General features: G+C 49.7%; 1 non-coding gene and 2 pseudogenes across 1 annotated transcript; all 3 read left to right on the forward strand.

Moving 5' to 3' along the window:
- The first annotated feature begins 774 nt into the window (after positions 1-774).
- Positions 775-912, forward strand: LOC146184366 (U1 spliceosomal RNA; annotated as a pseudogene).
- Positions 913-11,430: 10,518 nt separating this feature from the next.
- LOC146184367 (U1 spliceosomal RNA) lies at positions 11,431-11,568 on the forward strand (annotated as a pseudogene).
- A 5,534-nt stretch (positions 11,569-17,102) lies between these two features.
- LOC146184368 (U1 spliceosomal RNA) lies at positions 17,103-17,266 on the forward strand. The gene has a single exon (XR_014709011.1). It is a non-coding gene; the product is annotated as a U1 spliceosomal RNA (small nuclear RNA).
- Positions 17,267-17,985: the final 719 nt, after the last annotated feature.

The following is a 17,985-nucleotide window of genomic DNA, read 5'->3' on the forward strand; positions in this document are numbered from 1 at the left end:
ATAACACGATGCCTGAATGTGACCCTAGAGAAATGACTGCGAGCGAGCTTAGTGAAGGTGTAGCGCTCCAAGCTCTTGACGATGACCAATGCAGGAAAATGCGCAAAAGGAGGCGGATGAATCGCACCATTGTTTCCCTCCCAGCAGATGTAAGAAGCTTTACTTGGCTTCGGCAATGGGAAGCGCTACCCACGGCCGATCGTCTTGCGGCGTGGGGCGTGGCGCCCTCCGCCTCATGCCCGCAATGCGGTCGCAGCGAAACTTTAAATCACGCCGTCTACGCATGTCAGGTTGCGCGCATTTTTTGGCGCCTCGTAACCAGCATGTTTCAGACACACATTCAGTGGCAAAGCCGTCACCGAGATGCCTTTGCCGAACTCATCATGTGCATTGGCGCTTTCGTACTTTGGAAGCGGAGAGGATATGCGAGTCTGCGGGGACGCCCGCAGAGAGCCATGTTCCCCCTGCTCCATCGCTTCAGAACTCTTTTATTGAAGCATCTAAATGAAGAACTTGTAATGCTCGGGGAGGAGGCCTTCCTCCTGCATTGGTCAACGCGCTTCCTTTCCATTGTTAATGGAAAAGTGACCGCGTCCATCCTTCCTTACTAGGAAGGTGGACGAGTGTTTGCCTGTATTTTCGTCTACGTGCTTATCTTCTCCTTGCGAGTCATTGTATTGTTGTAACATTTTTGTAAGTGCCCTTTATTGCTGTGTCAGAGATAATCATGAAGCCTTGACCTGTACCAGAACCTTCAGTATAAATAAAATTCTCTTAAACACAAGGCGGTGCCTCCAGGGAGAGGTGCGGGCATTGCACTACGCTCGTGCTGACCCCTGCCACTACCCCAAACTGGGGCAGATGGGGCATGCAATTTTTGGTAGTGGGGGACTGCGTTCGCGCTTTCCCCCTCGCTATACCATCAAAAGTCAGATTATATAACTCATCGGCGGCTGTTTTGGTGCTGCTCCGTTGCAGGCACTTCGGTAATGCGAGGTCGTTCGCTTAAGGGGAGTTTAGTTACGTAATAATTCAGATCATAAATAGATAAACCTCGTGGGATGCACAGGTTTGCTTAGTAAGAAATGACCTTCAGCAGTCTATTTCGGATATTAAGTATCAGGGGAATCCCTCCTCTCCTCTATCATGTGCCTCTTATCGGCGTTAATTAGTCGCACTTTATCCGCCTAGAGCAAGTTTGTAGGTACACCATCGCTACTGTCGCTGGAAGAAAAAGGCGCAGTATCTGTCACACTTGCTCTGTATGACAGATAATAATAATGAGATTCTTGTTGAGGGGGGAAGAGAAGGGGGGGATTACACGGCCCTATAACTGTCTCCTGTACTTGCAGGGATACACCGCAACGGGGCCGAGTAGAGGGGAAGGGGGAGCGAAAGCGTTGTCGTTGGTAGTCAATGTCGAGGACCCCTGGAGAAAAATGCCAAACATGGAAGGGCAAACACTCGTACAACAAGGATTGGTGGATTTTGAAGCGGGGACGTGCCGCGCAAAGGAGAAAGCCTTCATGACATATGTAGAGATAATTATGAGGTTTAAAGAAAGGGAAAAAAAAAAGAAAATCTGATAGGGAGATTTGGAATGTCATGGATGCTTATGCGAGCAGTTGGATGCGCGCGGTGGGAGGAGTGGGGCCTTGCAGAAGGGGCAAAGAGCCTTGTGGGATAATATAGGAGGAGATAAGATAATAATAATAAAAAAAAAATAATAATAATAATAAAAAAAAGTAGTCTGAGGGCATATTTGAAATGCGACAGATAGGCTGGGAAGGAAGGGCCTTTGCAGAGGTTGCATGGGACCTTATGGGATATATAAAGGAAGAATTGATGATAAGAAACACCACAAAAAAAAAAAAAAGTGGAGGGAGAAAAAAAAAAAAAGTCTGAGGGGATTATTTGAAATGCAGGAGATAGGGCCTTTGCAGAAGGTGGATGGGACCTTATGGAATATGCAACGGAGGAATTGATGATACTAAACAGACAAAAGAAAAAAAAAAAGAAGAGAGGAAAAAAAAAGTAGTCTGAGGGCATTAGTTGAAATGCAACAGATAGGCTGGGAAGGAAGGGCCTTTGCAGAGGTTGCATGGGACCTTATGGGATATATAAAGGAAGAATTGATGATAATAAACACCACAAAAAAAAATAATAATAAGTGGAGGGAGGAAAAAAAAAAAAAAGTAGTCTGAGGGGATTATTTGAGATGGAGGAGATAGGGCCTTTGCAGAAGGTGCATGGGACCTTATGGAATATGTAACGGAGGAATTGATTATGATAAACACACACACAAAAAAAAAAAAAGATTCTGTGGGCATTACATAAATTGGTACAGATAAAAGTTAGACGATTTGCGGGCAGTTGGTTGCGCGCAGGAGTGAGAGAAGGTCCTTGTGCAAAAGGGCCTTATAGGACAAGAAAAAAAAAACACAAACAGAGTAATGATAATAAAAGAAAAAAATGGAACTGGTGCTATGCGGGGAATAGCGCGGGAGTGGCACACTGAATTGGTGAGAGTTGCTGGCAATAATTTGCGCACTAGGGGAAGATGGAAAGTGTTCACAGTTTTGCACTTAGTCCACTGTCCCGTAGGAATAACAGGAGCACTTTTAGGGCACTTTGCACTTTGTGGGGAGGGCCAGACGGGTGAAGGATCTCACATGTGTTAGCACAGGGAAGTCCAAGATTTCGGTAACCTTCCCGAAGGAGGTGTCGCGGTTGCGAGTACGCAGGGCACATACACAGAACGTGTTCGAGTGTTTCTGCGTCACCGCACGACGCACACAGGGGAGACATTCCTCGTAGTCGGCTAGCGCGCACACCGGTCCAAACACATCCGATGCGGAGGCGCAACAGCAGAACATAGTCTCTCCGGGCGAAGAGGCGAGTATTAACTGCACGGAAGGGGTGGCCGCTGGCGATGCGAGGGTCAGGGTGGTGGGAAATGGTGTGTCGCGCGATTGCAAGACGAGCACAGTCATATGTAGTGTTGTCCGCGCACATGGGAACGGACGGGTGGTGGGCTGATCGAGCGAGCTCATCAGCAAGTTCGTTGCCCCCTATCCCACAGTGCGATGGGATCCATTGTAGGACTGTATCGCAGCCGGATTCGGCGAGGCGTTGGAAGTTGCGTGCGCATACTTGCAGTAGGCGAGGTCCTTTGCTAGGCTGCGCAAGGGCCTGAAGCGCTGCCCTCGAATCGGTGAGAATGGCAGCATTTTTAATTTCAGGGCTTTCCAGGAGCAGGGTGGCTGCCAGATTGAGTGCAGCTATCTCAGCTGTTTGTGACGAGGAAGGGAAGTGTAGCCTGCATAATTTAGAGGTGTCCAAGTCGGGAATCACACATGCAGCAGCTGCGGATTTTGCTTGCTGACGGACTGACCCATCAGTAAAGATGAGGGTTCGGTGACGAAAATCCGTGTGAATTTTGGATTCGGCCTCTTGCTGAAGTTCGCATACGGGCGTGTTTCGTTTGCTCTTCACCCCTGGGAGACCCTGATAGATGCGGGGCGGGCAGATTTCATGTGGGGGTTGTGAAGCAGCAAGGGGCGGTGGAGGGGGGCCCAGTATCTCACGGAAGAGGCACATGACACGACCGATGCGTGTGTTAGGTTTGGCTGAAATTCTGCGAAGAAGTTCAGAGCCATCTTGTGCTCGGTGAAGCCGCTCGATGTGGTTGAGGGCAGTTTTGAGTGCTCTTAGTGAGAGGGGGATGGTGCGGGTTTCTGCATAGGTCGCTGCCACCTGAGATCCGTTGGGGAGACCATATATGTGTCGTATGGCGTTCCTATGGCATGTGTCCAGCCTTTTCCATTGGAGTGGGCTGAGGCTGAGCAGGGGAAGGGCATACAATGCTCTGGCTGAGGCGATCGCTTCATGGATTCTTGCACAGAGCGGGGGAGAGGCTCCTTCACCTTTGGCAAGGAGACGAAGCGCTAGTTTACCTATGCGCGTGGTGTCTGCGCACACTTTATCCACCGCAGGGCGCCAGGTGATGCGGGCATCAATTTTGAGGCCGAGGTAAACAACCGTTGTGCGCCAAGGCAGGGGGGTTCCGTCCAGGCGAAGAGGGCGTGTTTTGTTGCGGGCTGCAGCACCACGGGGATGGTAGAGCAGGGCTTCAGTTTTTTCGGCCGACACTGCGAGGCCGACACTGCGAATAAACGCGGTGACAGCATCGAGCGCACGCTGAAGGTCGCGAAGCGATGAGGCGTTGCTGCGGGTTGTTGATGAGGCGAACAGGGCAACATCGTCCGCATATACACACACACACGCACAAACTCGCGCACAGCACGGGGGAGACACAAGGGTAGTTGGGCCAGCACGATGTTGAATAGGAAAGGGCTCAGCACACTTCCCTGAGGGACACCGCATGGCACTGGACGGGGGGCACTACAGGTGTTGCCCACCTTCACGGAGAGTGTTCGCTCGCTGAGGAACGCACTGACGAAGTTCAGGAGGCGGCCGGTGGCACCAATGTTTTTTAGTGCGTCGATCACTGCCCAGTGAGGAAGACAATCGAAGGCGCTTCTGATGTCGAGCAGGATGAGGTATCCCACTTGGCTGGTGTTGCGGGCGTTTTCAATGGTGCTGACAACATCCGCAATGCAGTCAGCAGTTGCTCGTAAGGGGCGAAAACCACTCTGCTGAGGCGCCAAGCACCCGCTTTCCGTAGCAAGCCACTCCAGTCTGCGAACTCTCTGAACTCTCGCGAATACTCTGAACCGCGCCGTAAGGGAAGGGAGGAAGGTGGGAGTGAAAGTGGAATGAGAGAAAGGGGAGCCGTTGTGGAGGGCTACGGAGTAATTTCGACCACCTGAGGATCTTTAACGTGCGCTGACATCGCACAGCACACGGACGCATCGAAAAACGCGGCCGCCGTGGTCGGACCCGGGAACAACTCCGGCACAGTAGTCGGGCGCGTCTTACCACTGCATCACTCACTCACGGCGGGGGCCGTCTACGCCACGTGGTTTATTAGATTTGTTTAAACTGATAGGAATTGCTTTGAGATTATATTCGGAGCGAAGCGGCGAAATACACGCAGATTTGCATGTGCTTTTTGTTAAATTGCCGAAATTAGGGTACTGTTTAGTATAGTACGAGAGACGTAGAATGCTCTAATTTCATTCGAAATAGTAATTGTCGTCTAAGCCAAGTGGTTTATAAGGAAAAACAAAAAACAAGTAAGCATGTATGCGTGCCACCTCCACAAGCTGCGTTGCCTGCTCGATTTCTGACGCTGCTTTCCCCACGTAGTCTTTGTACACTGTCTCAGAGTATGAAAGGGAACTATCAGTTTGCTCAAAAAGACGGTTCGTTTTATTTTCTCAAGTAAAGGCGAAAATTACTTTTGGACGTTACATTTATAATCAATAAAACACACAAAAAAGTATACTTGACACATAAACGACAGAGGAACGGGTAACTTAATGAATGGCATAACTTTGCTCCTTTTCATATTGAACAACCCTACGCAGACCGTGAGGGTTAACTTTTTCATATTTGCGCTATGTAAAGCAAGGCGAGGAAAAGAAACAGGTAGAAAGGTGGTGAAATGAATTGAAAAAAAAAAAAAAAAACACGGCAGGTAGAGAAAGCACGTTAAATCCTAGGACACTTAATGTATGTTAGCACGAAGAGGGAAATGGAGGTAGGGCGTGGTTAGCGGAATATCGGGAAGGAATACGGGACCTCTACAAAGAACGTGCGCAAAAAAAGACAAGGAAAAAAGTTCGAAAGAAAAAGCCCGGAAAAGAGTAAAAAAAAAAAAAAATCTGCTGAGAGGGCGAGGATTGTAGCCGTGACGCAGGTTCTACGTTACCCTTGTCAAGTGATCTTCCCCTGTTGTGCAATACCCGAGTCCCGTGGCACACTCTGCTACGGTCGCTACTACAATGCGATCGGAGTCCGTGACGCCACTTGCGAGACTCACGGGGATGATTTCTTGCCGGAAACGCGCGAATCGCTGGGACTTTCTCCGGTACGAACTGCTTGGGGGCACGAACTCTGCACGCTCAATCGCTCAATACGCTGCAGTGCATTGCCGCAGTAGAGGAATGCGAGAAGTTGGAAGGCGTGTGAGGTGGCGCCACCACCCGTTAAACATGTCTATTAGCAACACTGAGACATACGCCAGCGTGTTGTGCGAGTTTGTAGCCTATTTTGTGCACATATAATGGTCAGTAGGCTTCTACAAAATAGTTTTGAATTAACAGCTTGAGAGTTCGCAAGAAAACATTTGTTATTCTCCGGGTAGACAAGAAACACGGAGCAGGGAGAGGCACGTTCTTTTATTTCCCAACGGTCGTAACTTGAGCAGAAGGCGGCGTCTCTGTAGGTTGCCTCCGCGGCAGAGACGTCGTTCAAGCATACTTACCTGGTGCCGAGGCTACCGTGATCAGCGTCGCCGTTACTCTGCCCGACCAGGACCAGATCTTCGAGCATCAAGGCGGGCCCTGGATTCCGCCCACCGGATCGTCCAGGGGATCCGCCAGTCAACAACCCGCCCGGGCACCACTGCGTTTCGCCGTGGGAGCCAGGGCTCCGCTCCACCATCCTGATGGCATACGCCACCCCGCCTCCCAAAGCGCATTGCTTCATTTTTGAAGCACCAGAGGGCAGCACGGTTGATGAAATCATCGATGCCCTTGAATCTGTTACCGGCGTTGCCGGCGTCAAGTCCCTCCAACATATCGGAGGAGCCAAGTTCGGTTTAGCGGCGTCTTCTGATAGCGCAGCATCGAAAATCAAGACCAAAGGCAGCATTCTTATCAATGGTGTTTCAGTCCCGATAGCGAGTGTTGGCCCCGAAATCGTCCACGTGTCCATTTTCCGAGTGCCTCTGTGGGTGGCCGACGCAACGATTGCTGCAGTGATGTCAGCGTACGGCAACGTCCAGAATGTACACGAACCAGTCTTTAAAGGACGCCCCGGCGTTGGCACAGGAATCCGAGTTGTTAAAATAGAAATGAAGAAGCCCATCCCCAATTTCCTTTCAGTTCAAGGTCACACCGTGATGTGTGATTATCGGGGCGTTCAGAAGGTGTGCTCCAAATGCCGCCTGTCAGGCCATATCGGAAGAGACTGCCACACTCCCCGCTGTTCCAGATGCGGTATCTTCGGACATGCCACGGAGGGGTGCGAAGAACCGTGCCGCAGGTGCGGTGGACATCACGCAACTGTTGACTGCGTGCGGCCAAGGTCTTTTGCGGCAGCAGCGGCCTCCGAGGAACAAAGAGCGCGCTCTCCAGCAGTAGAGCGACGAGAAGTCACACCGGGGGCTGACTCAGTAGCAGCTTCCGACACAGAAGACCTCACCATAGCCGAGAAAACCGACGATGAAGTTTCTAACACCAATAAGGGCACCATAGATTCACCACAAGATTTCCCAGAACTTCCTTCCACATCATCTGACGAGTTGAGCGGAGTCGCCAGCCGGAACACAGAGCAGCCGGATGACGCCGCTTCAGCATCCAGCGACTCAACATTCCACTCCAGTGCAAGCAACACTTCGGACCTCACCGAGTTTCAACGTAACCCGGTTGCACGTGGCTCCCGAGCGACAGGAGGCGACGGCTCGACGGGTCGACACAGCATGCCACAAAGTGTTCCACAGAACATTCGAGTGAACAGACTTGCGACTGACTCTCGGAAAATAGAGTTGAAAAACCCCCTCAACCTCCTCGTCGGATCACTCACGGGCGACAACCTTATGGATTACGACCGCCAGACTGCGAAAAGGGGACATCCCGAGTCGGCAGACAGCGACGACTCGTCCAACTTGAGTAAGCCCAACAAAATTCCCAGTGCCCAGGCGCAGTCTGGGCACGACTTTCCATAGATAACAGTCTTTTATGTCCTTTTTTTTTCCCCTCCTTAGTTCAGAATATCCGTGTGCGCACTTTCATAATAACAATGGCAGCAATTCATCTTTTAACTCTGAATGCTCAGGGCTTCAGGAACCTGAACAAACAGAGAGAGATTGTAAACTTTGCCCGTGCTCGCAATGTGGATATTCTTTTCTTACAAGAGTGCAATTTTAGTTGTCCATATGATGTTCAATCTTTCTGTGATCGCTTTTTTGTTCATGCCTTTTTTACACTTACTGATTCACATATGTCTGGCGTTGGAGTTGTTTTTCTTAAACCACATTTTCGTCGTGGTGCCCACTGCGTATATGGTTTCGATGGTCGCACCTTGGCTGTTGATTTCAATGTGCAAGGCAGACGTGTGCGCGCACTTGTGGTTTATGCTCCCTCCCAGCGATCTTCCACCTCTGAGTTTTTCGATTCTTTGGATACCTTTTTGTTGGACAATTATCCCACCTTCATAGTTGGTGATTTCAACTGTGTTGAAGACCCTTACAGGGATGTTAGCGGTAGGCGACAAGGTAGGCCCTACAGCGGGGCCCGAGCCTTAAAACAGCTTGTACATAATTTCAAACTGAGAGATGCCTGGATAGAGTTGCACGGTGAAACGTTCGTTGCCACATGGCAACGGGGCAGGAATAAGAGTCGGCTAGACCGCTTTTACTTCCCAGAGAATCTCATTAATTATGTCACTGATTGTGAAGTTCTTACGTTCCCACCCGATGTCCCGCGCATCTCCGACCATTACCCAGTTTTAGTGACACTCCACTTCAATCACCCTGTCCCACCTAGGGACCAGTGGAAAATGGACTTGACATTGGCCCACGACCCTCCAAGTGTAGCCTCCTTGAAAGAAGCCTTAGCAGGAACGTGCAGCCACGCTCCTCAGCCAAGTAGCTGGGACGCTCTAAAAACCATATGGCGAACGGAGCTCATTAAAGCAGGTCGAAATAGAAGGGCACGTTTAACTGCCGAAATAAATGATACACTTCGTAGGGCACGCATTGTGCGACGGGGCGCGCCCCTCACGTTCACAATGCAGGACTATCTGAACCAATTGCAAGCCCGCTATGAACTCTTACTTCGACTCAACTCCCGAAGTGCGGCGCAGACATACATTAATGGAAGGCCGATTGCAGACCCTTCTGTACTGCGCAGTGTTCGCTGTGGCTCGTCGGAATGTCGAGAAGAGATCCCTTTCGTTCAGTTGCCGGACGGCACACAGTCGGATCAGGCTGATGACATTGAGGCCGTTTTTAGCGCGCACTTTACGCGCTTGTTTACAGCGGAGTGCAGGGATTCTGCGAGCCAAAATACTACCATAAGCGATTTTTGCACAGGCATAGCCCGCATTCCCGAGTCGTGATAGTCTGTGTCACCCTAGAGGAGCTAAACTTTACGCTCCAAGGGATGAATGCCTACCACTTATTTTTTACAAAACCTTCTTCACCGAAACACACCTGCTATCTATGCTCAATGGACTCCTTACTGATGGGCTTCGGCCAGCATCATTTCGTGAAAGCAAAGTTGTGCTCCTCCTGAAAAGTGGAGGCGTACCATCCGACCCGAAAGCATGGAGGCCCATTTCATTACTCAATTCAGACTATAAAATACTTACCGCCATACTGGCGCATATCATCCGTTCTCCCTGAACTGATAAGCAATGTCCAGACATGTTGCGTGCCGGAGCGCACAATTTTTTCTTCTTTAGCTCTAACCCGTGACCTCTTCACGTATGCCACACGCACGCAGGTCTCGGGCGTCTTTGTTTCCCTAGACCAAGAAAAAGCGTTCGATCGGGTAGAGCGAAACTATCTGTTTGGAGTACTAGAATGTTTTGGTTTCCCTGCGAATCTGATCAATGTCCTAAGGCTCCTGTACACAGATTTGGAAGCCAGACTCGTGATTAACAATCGAATCACTGAACCCCTCCCCGTGAGTCGCGGCATTCGACAAGGATGCCCATTGTCCTCGATCCTGTTTGTCCTTTGCATAGAACCCTTGCTCCACCGGATACAATGTTGCCAGTCAATACGGGGCTTTCCCCTTCCAGGCCAAGGCGAAATCAAGGTTGCAGCATATGCAGATGATGTATCCCTGTTCATCAGAGATATTGACAGTTACAGAGCCTTCCTGCAGCTCTTCCACACATATAGCCACCTGTCGGGAGCGCGTCTCAACCCAGCTAAAAGCCAAGCTCTCAGCTTTGGGTCCTTTAGGGGTGACTTCCCAGACGGAGTGCAGTTTGTAGATGGTGTCAAAGTCCTGGGCGTCACGTTTTTAGCGTCCGGAGAAGTAGCCCGCACCACCTGGAAGGAAATAAAACGCAAAGCTGAAAAGCGAACAGAAATAGCCAAAACCTTTCACCTACCGTTCTCAGAACGCGCATATCTAATCAAAACTTCCATCATAGCATCTCTTTTCTATGTAGCCAAGGTCGCACGTCCTCCTCGCCGAGTCCTTCAAAGTTTAGCCACCCTGTGTGGCTCTTTTTTCTGGGATGGCCATGCGGAAAGCGTGGCAAGAGTTTTTGTTCGACTCCCTACCAACATGGGAGGGTTCAGCATCCCAGATCTTGATGTCATGTGTCGTGCATTGGCCTTGAAAACCATGTGGGACCTGATTTCTGACACAATGTATCGAGGCAGCGAGCTGTCCTCATACCTAATGGGTATGTCGCGTCGTTTCTTTGATCTTCCTGTTCGGAAGGGCCCGGCGGCCGAGAGACCGCCACCATTTTACATATATGTAATTAACTCATTGCATTTCTTTAATAACACGATGCCTGAATGTGACCCTAGAGAAATGACTGCGAGCGAGCTTTGTGAAGGTGTAGCGCTCCAAGCTCTTGACGATGACCAATGCAGGAAAATGCGCAAAAGGAGGCGGATGAATCGCACCATTGTTTCCCTCCCAGCAGATGTAAGAAGCTTTACTTGGCTTCGGCAATGGGAAGCGCTACCCACGGCCGATCGTCTTGCAGCGTGGGGCGTGGCGCCCTCCGCCTCATGCCCGCAATGCGGTCGCACCGAAACTTTAAATCACGCCATCTACGAATGTCAGGTTGCGCGCATTTTTTGGCGCCTTGTAACCAGCATGTTTCAGACACACATTCAGTGGCAAAGCCGTCACCGAGATGCCTTTGCCGAACTCATCATGTGCATTGGCGCTTTCGTACTTTGGAAGCGGAGAGGATATGCGAGTCTGCGGGGACGCCCGCAGAGAGCCATGTTCCCTCTGCTCCATCGCTTCAGAACTCTTTTATTGAAGCATCTAAATGAAGAACTTGTAATGCTCGGGGAGGAGGCCTTCCTCCTGCATTGGTCAACGCGCTTCATTTCCATTGTTAATGGAAAAGTGACCGCGTCCATCCTTCCTTACTAGGAAGGTGGACGAGTGTTTGCCTGTATTTTCGTCTACGTGCTTATCTTCTCCTTGCGAGTCATTGTATTGTTGTAACATTTTTGTAAGTGCCCTTTATTGCTGTGTCAGAGATAATCATGAAGCCTTGACCTGTACCAGAACCTTCAGTATAAATAAAATTCTCTTAAACACAAGGCGGTGCCTCCAGGGAGAGGTGCGGGCATTGCACTACGCTCGTGCTGACCCCTGCCACTACCCCAAACTGGGGCAGATGGGGCATGCAATTTTTGGTAGTGGGGGACTGCGTTCGCGCTTTCCCCCTCGCTATACCATCAAAAGTCAGATTATATAACTCATCGGCGGCTGTTTTGGTGCTGCTCCGTTGCAGGCACTTCGGTAATGCGAGGTCGTTCGCTTAAGGGGAGTTTAGTTACGTAATAATTCAGATCATAAATAGATAAACCTCGTGGGATGCACAGGTTTGCTTAGTAAGAAATGACCTTCAGCAGTCTATTTCGGATATTAAGTATCAGGGGAATCCCTCCTCTCCTCTATCATTTGCCTCTTATCGGCGTTAATTAGTCGCACTTTATCCGCCTAGAGCAAGTTTGTAGGTACACCATCGCTACTGTCGCTGGAAGAAAAAGGCGCAGTATCTGTCACACTTGCTCTGTATGACAGATAATAATAATGAGATTCTTGTTGAGGGGGGAAGAGAAGGGGGGGATTACACGGCCCTATAACTGTCTCCTGTACTTGCAGGGATACACCGCAACGGGGCCGAGTAGAGGGGAAGGGGGAGCGAAAGCGTTGTCGTTAGTAGTCAATGTCGAGGACCCCTGGAGAAAAATGCCAAACATGGAAGGGCAAACACTCGTACAACAAGGATTGGTGGATTTTGAAGCGGGGACGTGCCGCGCAAAGGAGAAAGCCTTCATGACATATGTAGAGATAATTATGAGGTTTAAAGAAAGGGAAAAAAAAAAGAAAATCTGATAGGGAGATTTGGAATGTCATGGATGCTTATGCGAGCAGTTGGATGCGCGCGGTGGGAGGAGTGGGGCCTTGCAGAAGGGGCAAAGAGCCTTGTGGGATAATATAGGAGGAGATAAGATAATAATAATAAAAAATAATAATAATAATAATAATAATAATAATAATAATAATAATAATAATAATAATAATAATAATAATAATAATAATAATAATAATAATAATAATAAAAAAGTAGTCTGAGGGCATATTTGAAATGCGACAGATAGGCTGGGAAGGAAGGGCCTTTGCAGAGGTTGCACGGGACCTTATGGGATATATAAAGGAAGAATTGATGATAATAAACACCACAAAAAAAAAAAAAAAAAGTCTGAGGGGATTATTTGAAATGCAGGAGATAGGGCCTTTGCAGAAGGTGGATGGGACCTTATGGAATATGTAACGGAGGAATTGATGATACTAAACAGACAAAAGAAAAAAAAAAGAAGAGAGGAAAAAAAAAGTAGTCTGAGGGCATTAGTTGAAATGCAACAGATAGGCTGGGAAGGAAGGGCCTTTGCAGAGGTTGCATGGGACCTTATGGGATATATAAAGGAAGAATTGATGATAATAAACACCACAAAAAAAAAAATAATAAGTGGAGGGAGGAAAAAAAAAAAAAAGTAGTCTGAGGGGATTATTTGAGATGGAGGAGATAGGGCCTTTGCAGAAGGTGCATGGGACCGTATGGAATATGTAACGGAGGAATTGATTATGATAAACACACACACAGAAAAAAAAAAAGATTCTGTGGGCATTACATAAATTGGTACAGATAAAAGTTAGACGATTTGCGGGCAGTTGGTTGCGCGCAGGAGTGAGAGAAGGTCCTTGTGCAAAAGGGCCTTATGGGACAAGAAAAAAAAAACACAAACAGAGTAATGATAATAAAAGAAAAAAATGGAACTGGTGCTATGCGGGGAATAGCGCGGGAGTGGCACACTGAATTGGTGAGAGTTGCTGGCAATAATTTGCGCACTAGGGGAAGATGGAAAGTGTTCACAGTTTTGCACTTAGTCCACTGTCCCGTAGGAATAACAGGAGCACTTTTAGGGCACTTTGCACTTTGTGGGGAGGGCCAGACGGGTGAAGGATCTCACATGTGTTAGCACAGGGAAGTCCAAGATTTCGGTAACCTTCCCGAAGGAGGTGTCGCGGTTGCGAGTACACAGGGCACATACACAGAACGTGTTCGAGTGTTTCTGCGTCACCGCACGACGCACACAGGGGAGACATTCCTCGTAGTCGGCTAGCGCGCACACCGGTCCAAACACATCCGATGCGGAGGCGCAACAGCAGAACATAGTCTCTCCGGGCGAAGAGGCGAGTATTAACTGCACGGAAGGGGTGGCCGCTGGCGATGCGAGGGTCAGGGTGGTGGGAAATGGTGTGTCGCGCGATTGCAAGACGAGCACAGTCATATGTAGTGTTGTCCGCGCACATGGGAACGGACGGGTGGTGGGCTGATCGAGCGAGCTCATCAGCAAGTTCGTTGCCCCCTATCCCACAGTGCGATGGGATCCATTGTAGGACTGTATCGCAGCCGGATTCGGCGAGGCGTTGGAAGTTGCGTGCGCATACTTGCAGTAGGCGAGGTCCTTTGCTAGGCTGCGCAAGGGCCTGAAGCGCTGCCCTCGAATCGGTGAGAATGGCAGCATTTTTAATTTCAGGGCTTTCCAGGAGCAGGGTGGCTGCCAGATTGAGTGCAGCTATCTCAGCTGTTTGTGACGAGGAAGGGAAGTGTAGCCTGCATAATTTAGAGGTGTCCAAGTCGGGAATCACACATGCAGCAGCTGCGGATTTTTCTTGCTGACGGACTGACCCATCAGTAAAGATGAGGGTTCGGTGACGAAAATCCGTGTGAATTTTGGATTCGGCCTCTTGCTGAAGTTCGCATACGGGCGTGTTTCGTTTGCTCTTCACCCCTGGGAGACCCTGATAGATGCGGGGCGGGCAGATTTCATGTGGGGGTTGTGAAGCAGCAAGGGGCGGTGGAGGGGGGCCCAGTATCTCACGGAAGAGGCACATGACACGACCGATGCGTGTGTTAGGTTTGGCTGAAATTCTGCGAAGAAGTTCAGAGCCATCTTGTGCTCGGTGAAGCCGCTCGATGTGGTTGAGGGCAGTTTTGAGTGCTCTTAGTGAGAGGGGGATGGTGCGGGTTTCTGCATAGGTCGCTGCCACCTGAGATCCGTTGGGGAGACCATATATGTGTCGTATGGCGTTCCTATGGCATGTGTCCAGCCTTTTCCATTGGAGTAGGCTGAGGCTGAGCAGGGGAAGGGCATACAATGCTCTGGCTGAGGCGATCGCTTCATGGATTCTTGCACAGAGCGGGGGAGAGGCTCCTTCACCTTTGGCAAGGAGACGAAGCGCTAGTTTACCTATGCGCTTGGTGTCTGCGCACACTTTATCCACCGCAGGGCGCCAGGTGATGCGGGCATCAATTTTGAGGCCGAGGTAAACAACCGTTGTGCGCCAAGGCAGGGGGGTTCCGTCCAGGCGAAGAGGGCGTGTTTTGTTGCGGGCTGCAGCACCACGGGGATGGTAGAGCAGGGCTTCAGTTTTTTCGGCCGACACTGCGAGGCCGACACTGCGAATAAACGCGGTGACAGCATCGAGCGCACGCTGAAGGTCGCGAAGCGATGAGGCGTTGCTGCGGGTTGTTGATGAGGCGAACAGGGCAACATCGTCCGCATATACACACACACGCACAAACTCGCGCACAGCACGGGGGAGACACAAGGGTAGTTGGGCCAGCACGATGTTGAATAGGAAAGGGCTCAGCACACTTCCCTGAGGGACACCGCATGGCACTGGACGGGGGGCACTACAGGTGCTGCCCACCTTCACGGAGAGTGTTCGCTCGCTGAGGAACGCACTGACGAAGTTCAGGAGGCGGCCGGTGGCACCAATGTTTTTTAGCGCGTCGATCACTGCCCAGTGAGGAAGACAATCCAAGGCGCTTCTGATGTCGAGCAGGATGAGGTATCCCACTTGGCTGGTGTTGCGGGCGTTTTCAATGGTGCTGACAACATCCGCAATGCAGTCTCGTAAGGGGCGAAAACCACTCTGCTGAGGCGCCAAGCACCCGCTTTCCGTAGCAAGCCACTCCAGTCTGCGAACTCTCTGAACTCTCGCGAATACTCTGAACCGCGCCGTAAGGGAAGGGAGGAAGGTGGGAGTTGAAAGTGGAATGAGAGAAAGGGGAGCCGTTGTGGAGGGCTACGGAGTAATTTCGACCACCTGAGGATCTTTAACGTGCGCTGACATCGCACAGCACACGGACGCCACTTCGTTTCGCCTCCATCGAAAAACGCAGCCGCCGTGGTCGGACCCGGGAACTCCGGCACAGTAGTCGGGCGCGTCTTACCACTGCATCACTCACTCACGGCGGGGGCCGTCTACGCCACGTGGTTTATTAGATTTGTTTAAACTGATAGGAATTGCTTTGAGATTATATTCGGAGCGAAGCGGCGAAATACACGCAGATTTGCATGTGCTTTTTGTTAAATTGCCGAAATTAGGGTACTGTTTAGTATAGTACGAGAGACGCAGAATGCTCTAATTTCATTCGAAATAGTAATTGTCGTCTAAGCCAAGTGGTTTATAAGGAAAAACAAAAAACAAGTAAGCATGTATGCGTGCCACCTCCACAAGCTGCGTTGCCTGCTCGATTTCTGACGCTGCTTTCCCCACGTAGTCTTTGTACACTGTCTCCGAGTATGAAAGGGAACTATCAGTTTGCTCAAAAAGACGGTTCGTTTTATTTTCTCAAGTAAAGGCGAAAATTACTTTTGGACGTTACATTTATAATCAATAAAACACACAAAAAAGTATACTTGACACATAAACGACAGAGGAACGGGTAACTTAATGAATGGCATAACTTTGCTCCTTTTCATATTGAACAACCCTACGCAGACCGTGAGGGTTAACTTTTTCATATTTGCGCTATGTAAAGCAAGGCGAGGAAAAGAAACAGGTAGAAAGGTGGTGAAATGAATTGAAAAAAAAAAAAAAAAAACACGGCAGGTAGAGAAAGCACGTTAAATCCTAGGACACTTAATGTATGTTAGCACGAAGAGGGAAATGGAGGTAGGGCGTGGTTAGCGGAATATCGGGAAGGAATACGGGACCTCTACAAAGAACGTGCGCAAAAAAAGACAAGGAAAAAAGTTCGAAAGAAAAAGCCCGGAAAAGAGTAAAAAAAAAAAAAAAAAAAAAAAACTGCTGAGAGGGCGAGGATTGTAGCCGTGACGCAGGTTCTACGTTACCCTTGTCAAGTGATCTTCCCCTGTTGTGCAATACCCGAGTCCCGTGGCACACTCTGCTACGGTCGCTACTACAATGCGATCGGAGTCCGTGACGCCACTTGCGAGACTCACGGGGATGGTTTCTTGCCGGAAACGCGCGAATCGCTGGGACTTTCTCCGGTACGAACTGCTTGGGGGCACGAACTCTGCACGCTCAATCGCTCAATACGCTGCAGTGCATTGCCGCAGTAGAGGAATGCGAGAAGTTGGAAGGCGTGTGAGGTGGCGCCACCACCCGTTAAACATGTCTATTAGCAACACTGAGACATACGCCAGCGTGTTGTGCGAGTTTGTAGCCTATTTTGTGCACATATAATGGTCAGTAGGCTTCTACAAAATAGTTTTGAATTAACAGCTTGAGAGTTCGCAAGAAAACATTTGTTATTCTCCGGGTAGACAAGAAACACGGAGCAGGGAGAGGCACGTTCTTTTATTTCCCAACGGTCGTAACTTGAGCAGAAGGCGGCGTCTCTGTAGGTTGCCTCCGCGGCAGAGACGTCGTCCAAGCATACTTACCTGGTGCCGAGGCTACCGTGATCAGCAAGGCGGTGCCTCCAGGGAGAGGTGCGGGCATTGCACTACGCTCGTGCTGACCCCTGCCACTACCCCAAACTGGGGCAGATGGGGCATGCAATTTTTGGTAGTGGGGGACTGCGTTCGCGCTTTCCCCCTCGCTATACCATCAAAAGTCAGATTATATAACTCATCGGCGGCTGTTTTGGTGCTGCTCCGTTGCAGGCACTTCGGTAATGCGAGGTCGTTCGCTTAAGGGGAGTTTAGTTACGTAATAATTCAGATCATAAATAGATAAACCTCGTGGGATGCACAGGTTTGCTTAGTAAGAAATGACCTTCAGCAGTCTATTTCGGATATTAAGTATCAGGGGAATCCCTCCTCTCCTCTATCATTTGCCTCTTATCGGCGTTAATTAGTCGCACTTTATCCGCCTAGAGCAAGTTTGTAGGTACACCATCGCTACTGTCGCTGGAAGAAAAAGGCGCAGTATCTGTCACACTTGCTCTGTATGACAGATAATAATAATGAGATTCTTGTTGAGGGGGGAAGAGAAGGGGGGGATTACACGGCCCTATAACTGTCTCCTGTACTTGCAGGGATACACCGCAACGGGGCCGAGTAGAGGGGAAGGGGGAGCGAAAGCGTTGTCGTTAGTAGTCAATGTCGAGGACCCCTGGAGAAAAATGCCAAACATGGAAGGGCAAACACTCGTACAACAAGGATTGGTGGATTTTGAAGCGGGGACGTGCCGCGCAAAGGAGAAAGCCTTCATGACATATGTAGAGATAATTATGAGGTTTAAAGAAAGGGAAAAAAAAAAGAAAATCTGATAGGGAGATTTGGAATGTCATGGATGCTTATGCGAGCAGTTGGAT

Source organism: Amblyomma maculatum, chromosome 7 (assembly GCF_055883805.1).
Source record: "Amblyomma maculatum isolate TAMU_Amacu chromosome 7, ASM5588380v1, whole genome shotgun sequence".
NCBI classification, from domain to species: Eukaryota; Metazoa; Arthropoda; class Arachnida; order Ixodida; family Ixodidae; genus Amblyomma; species Amblyomma maculatum.